Source organism: Abrus precatorius, unplaced genomic scaffold (assembly GCF_003935025.1).
Source record: "Abrus precatorius isolate BTA unplaced genomic scaffold, Abrus_2018 Scaffold3, whole genome shotgun sequence".
Taxonomy (NCBI): domain Eukaryota; kingdom Viridiplantae; phylum Streptophyta; class Magnoliopsida; order Fabales; family Fabaceae; genus Abrus; species Abrus precatorius.
In genome coordinates, this window is record NW_020874373.1 from 23,320,897 (window position 1) to 23,326,376 (window position 5,480).

A 5,480-nucleotide genomic window follows, 5' to 3' on the forward strand; every position below is an offset into this window, starting at 1 on the left:
GTGCAAGGGATGGTGAAAGTTCCTGGATCCTTGCACTTCTGTGGCAACTCAGGGAGCAAGTTTTGTGGAATGATTGCAGACACATTTTTATTCTGGAGGAGTGCAGAGCCATTTCTTCCCATGCTCACTCTCTCATTGCCCTTTAGCTTCCTCTTATTGGTACACAATTCCTTTAGGAACTTTGCATATTTTGGAACTTGTCGGATGGCGTCAAGGAGGGGAATATTTACTTCTATTCTGCTGAACATGTCCAGCAACTCATTCTCCGACTCTGGTTTTTTTCTTGCTGCTGCTGGTCTGCTCAGGAAAGGCAACGGAACATGTTTTTCAGTGGCACTACTCTCATTTTCAGAATCTGGTGCTGCAGCTACAACTGCTGGTAACTCTTTTCCACTTCGTAGGGTAATAGCACTTGATTGCCCTTTGGATTCATTACTGTTTGAGAAGGCAAATTACTGGAGCCTTGAGACTGAATCTGACTCACTTGAGTGGCTAGCTGTCCAACCTGAATCTTTAAATCCTGGACGGTTGCTTGCGTGTTCTGTTGAAACTGCAGGTTGTTTGCAGCCATCTGTTGTATCATCTCTTGGAATAATGGCTCGCTCCTTTGTGCAGGAGGAGGTGTTGAAGGTGGAGGTGGTTGTTGCCTAAATGGAGGCTGATATTTACCTGCAGCAGGTTGAAATGAAGATTGTTGACCTTGTTGCTGCTGCCCCCATTTCAGGTTTGGATGATCTCTCTAGCCCGGGTTATATGTCTGGGAATACGGGTTATAATTCTGCTGTTGGTGTGGAGATCTATATTGCTGTTGTTGGTTGGTGTAGATTCCAGAAACATTCGCATCCGTCTCTTGCAGGGTAGGGCATGAATCTGTAGGATGCTCAGTGGAAGTACATATCCCACAGACTCTTGCTAGCTGGTCACTTACTGGATTCACTTGTTGTTGGCCAATTGCCAAATGCCTCACCATGGTGGTCAGCTCATTGATTTTGTTTTCCAGCCTTTGATTTTCCACACCATGAACAGCACCAGTACCAGCACCAAGTGCTATCTCATTCACTCCCTTAGTGGGTCCTCTGAATCTGAATTGTTGAGTGTTGGCTGCCATGTTTGTAATAAGTTGTCTTGCAGCCTGTGGTGTCTTATCCATCAATGCTCCTCCACTTGCTGCATCTATCATGCTCCTGTCCATCAAAGTTAGCCCTTCATAAAAATATTGAATTAGTAATTGCTCACTTATCTGATGGTGAGGGCAGGTAGCACACAGCTTGTTGAATCTCTCCCAGTAGTCATACAAGGTCTCTCCATTCAGCTGCCTTATACCACAAATCTCTTTTCTTATTGCTGCGGTTCTGGAGGCAGGGAAGAATTTCTCCAGAAATAACCTCTTCATTTGATTCCATGTGGTGATTGTTGAAGGTAGAAAGTAGAGCCAATCCTTCGCAACACCATCCAGGGAGAAGGGGAACGCCTTCATCTTGACATGGTCTTCAGGCACTCCTTGTGGTCTCATGGTGGAACACACCACATGGAACTCTTTTAAATGCTTGTGAGGATCTTCACCTGCAAGTCCATGAAACTTTGGTAACAAATGGATAAGTCCAGATTTAAGCTCATAAGAGGTTGTTTCATCTTCAGGATATTGGACACACCATGACTGATACACAACATTAGGTGTGGCCAATTCCTTCAAAGTTAGCTCAGGATTATTAGCCATGTTCTCCCTAACAACAGGAATAACAGTAATAGTTTCAGAATCACCAAGTAAGCTACCACTACCACTACCACTAACACTGTTTTTGCTAGATCTTATCCTCCGAAGTGTTCTTTCTATTTCAGGGTCAGGTTCATGCAATATAACAGGGTTGGCCCTGGTCATTCAAGTTTAGAACCAACAAGAACAGAAAATACTCAATGAATGCACAAAGTCAGTTTACAAAGCAAGTACCATCAAAATGCAAGATATGAATGAAGGGGGACCATGATAAATCTCTTTTTGGTATGGGAAAACACCACAAAAATTTTCAGATTTTTTTGAATTGAATTGCTATGGGAACTAGAAGCCTAAAGTCAAGAAAAATAGGTCAATAAATACTGAAAAATAAAAAACTTTTAGAAAACAAGCAATTTTTGAAATTCTGGGCAGCCTCAACAGCAAAGCTAGTTACATTGAATAAGAAATTTTTTTCTACCCCAAATGCATATGCAATAAGCTCAATTCTGAGTTTTCTAGCAAAAGTTATGCCACTTTGAAGTTTCGCAAAAATTTTCTCGGCCACCAAGATGTATCTTTGTTTCTATAAATGATTTTTGCAATCTACCAACTCTAAACACTAATAGACACTAAAAGAAATGTGGACACAAAAATTCAGATCAAAATTCAATCTCTGGCTATTTTTTTTTGGAATTTTTCAAAATCGGATGAATAGTGCATGAATAGTGTGTGAACAGTATGTGAACAGTGCACGATGAATAGTGAAATCTGATAGCAATTATGCAGCATCTATGTTTTCTATTCCTACTAGTCCTCTGTTTTTCGCATCCAGCCACACACAATTGACCACAATGGCACCAATCACACAACTAAACACTAAAAACACGAATTAAATCTGCAAAATTAAATGTAATAAACAAAAAAAATAGACAAACAGAATCCCTACGACAAAAATGAAAACGCCCAAGAAAATGCACACGAAAACACAAACAAAAATGCACACGAAAACGCAAACGCAGAAGAGTGAATCACAAAAACACACAATCACAAAATGATGAAATAAAAACAAAATGACTTATGTCCCCGGCAACGGCGCCATTTTGATAACCACGTCGCAATGGTATCAAACAAGCTAGATTTTCTCAAAAATGGTGCAATACAAGAAGCAAACCTAGGTCATCTCTCAAGGACATAAAATGCATTTTATTTTTAATTCCATCATGCAATTTCAAATTAGATTGGGGGAGGATTTGTTTTGAATTTAAACGACAAAATAACAAAAACGAAAATTAAGGATTATGAAATTCAACCAATTCAAGATCTCAATCCCTACAATGCAATTCTCGTCGTTCACACAAATATAATCCCAACGAATTTCCAATCACACTAATTCAATATGCATCAACAACCCTAAAATCTAAATCTAGATTATGAATTCCATCAAAACAAGAACCACAATCGCAAACCCAATACTTTAATAAAATTTAGAACAATTGATTGATTAAATTAGGTGAATCCAATTAATTCAAATCTGAAATTAACCTATTCTTTCTATTTAGGATGCAACGAAAATTCCATATCATGAAAAACGTAATTAACCTAATTAGAAAAGAGGAAGGAAAGGAGGAATTCGATAAAACCTATTTTGAAACTCAAATGCAATGTAGTTTTTGAAACCTTGAACCGGTTGATGAATTAGCCTTGCTTCATAATCATGTTGCTCGACCAATTAGAGAAGGGGATGAAGTTTCCGAAAATAAAAGAGAGGGAGACGAGAGGAATCCTTACGAAAGCTTTTATTTAAAATTCTGAAAATTAAGGCAAAAAAGAGGGAAGAAGATCCCCACGCGAAATCATAAACCCTATTTAAAGACAAAATAATTGGGCTTAATTAAGGCCCAGCTTCCTAACGAGGTTCCTAAAACCCTAATTAAGTAATGTCAACAATAAAACCAAATTCTGAAAAATTCATTGCAGGACCGCAACATTGTGATGCAGTTTTAGGCCTGAAGATGTTCGAACTGGGCTTTTCTCGCAACAGAGAAGTTGTAGATCTCTCTCTTATCTTTCCAGGGACACCAATTTTGTCCAATTCCGAGTAGTGTAGCTCCAGATATGGTCTTTTCAAGAAACTGTGTCAAAACAAGAATTTATGGCAGGAATTAAGAAAGATTTAAATTTAAATCCTAAATGACTTACCAACACAAATCTAAACTAACACATCAAAATAATATACTAAAAAGACTCAATTAAATCGAAAACATAGAGAGAAAGATGTATTAAAATATGACTATCAAGGATACGTTTACGAAACTTTTTATGTGCATGATTGATGAATCCACATTTTACTAAATTTTTATACATCATTTATTACTCTTTATAGAAAAGAATAGACTTAGATAGTGAAAATAAGATGAATATTCCAATTAGGCTAAATAATATAGGTTTCTTAGTTTTTGGTTAATTTACATTGATTTAGATAGTTTATTTTACATGTTTTGATCATTTGAATAATGTGGCAGGAATCCCCATGCCTATTTTGAAGAATTATTGGATTTTGAGGAATTTGAGGTGAAAGTAACTACTTTCAAAATTGATAGTGACAACTACAGTAAGCCATTTTCAGCAAAGGGACCAAAGTGATCACTTTCAAAGCTTAAAGTGACAACTACAGCAACCCAGAATCCACTAAACTTGCGCGTGGTTACTATGAATATTCATAGTAGTCACTCCAGAGCATGCAGAATTGAAGGTACTGTGCGTAGTTACTATCAAAATTCATAGTGACAACTCCAGAGAGTCCAAAATGTCCCAGTGCTGCGCGTGATTACTATGAATATTCATAGTAATCACTCCAGAGAGGCAAAACCCAACTGATGTTGCGCGTGTTTACTATGAAAGAATGAGAGTAACTACTTTGGAGGGTGCCAGCTTTAGTATAAATAGATTTTTACCAAATTAGGGTAGAACTTTTTACACTTTTTGAACCTTTTCTCTTCTTTACTCAATTTAGGATATTTTCTAGAGCTTAGGGCAACCTTGGGTGACAGCCAAGGGTCCAACCTAGGGTTTGGTTTCTCATTTCTCTTGCTTTTACATTAATGTTAATGAGTTTTCTGCATTTCCCAACTGCGTTTTTGACCCCCATTTCCATGGAGGGCTAAATTTTGTGTAATCCTTAGTTAGTTCGCATAGATTCTTGAGTTCCTTGAATTTAATGATAATATAATTCCTTTCTTTTCATGAATTACTTCTTCCTTGTCTCTTGAATTGAATTAATGGTGAATGAGGGGGGTATTGCTCAATTAACCCTAATTTCATTTTAAGGAGATTCTAAACTAGGGATTGCTTAATCCTAGGTTTAATTCTAAGGTTGCGTAATTTTGGGATGAGAGATTAGAGCCTAACAAATTGCGTAATTTCGTTGGGACCATAAGGTTGATTTTCGCTTGTTAAATTAACCTTATTCATGGAAGAAAGGATGAATGTTAAATCTTGAGTGGAATGAGGATAGAATCTTTGTGGATGAACTAAGGATTGCTGCTTTCTATTGTTTGAACTAATTAAACTCGTTTGTTCGTTACTCTTTATTTTGATTTGAAACCACAAACCCCCCCCATTTTAATTGCTTGTTCAATTAATGCCTTCAACATGTTTAATGAAGATTAATAGCCAATGTTCACGGGAGACAATCTAGGGTAACTCTAGTACTACATTAAATTGTTTAAATTTTGATGAGGATTTGCGACAAATCTTTTAAACACCT

The 5,480-nt window shown here is 37.2% G+C and overlaps 1 non-coding gene across 1 annotated transcript; it reads left to right on the forward strand.

Moving 5' to 3' along the window:
* Window positions 1-1,238: 1,238 nt before the first annotated feature.
* Window positions 1,239-1,346, forward strand: LOC113864078. Its single transcript, XR_003504682.1, has one exon. It is a non-coding gene; the product is annotated as a small nucleolar RNA R71 (small nucleolar RNA).
* The last annotated feature ends 4,134 nt before the right edge of the window (window positions 1,347-5,480 follow it).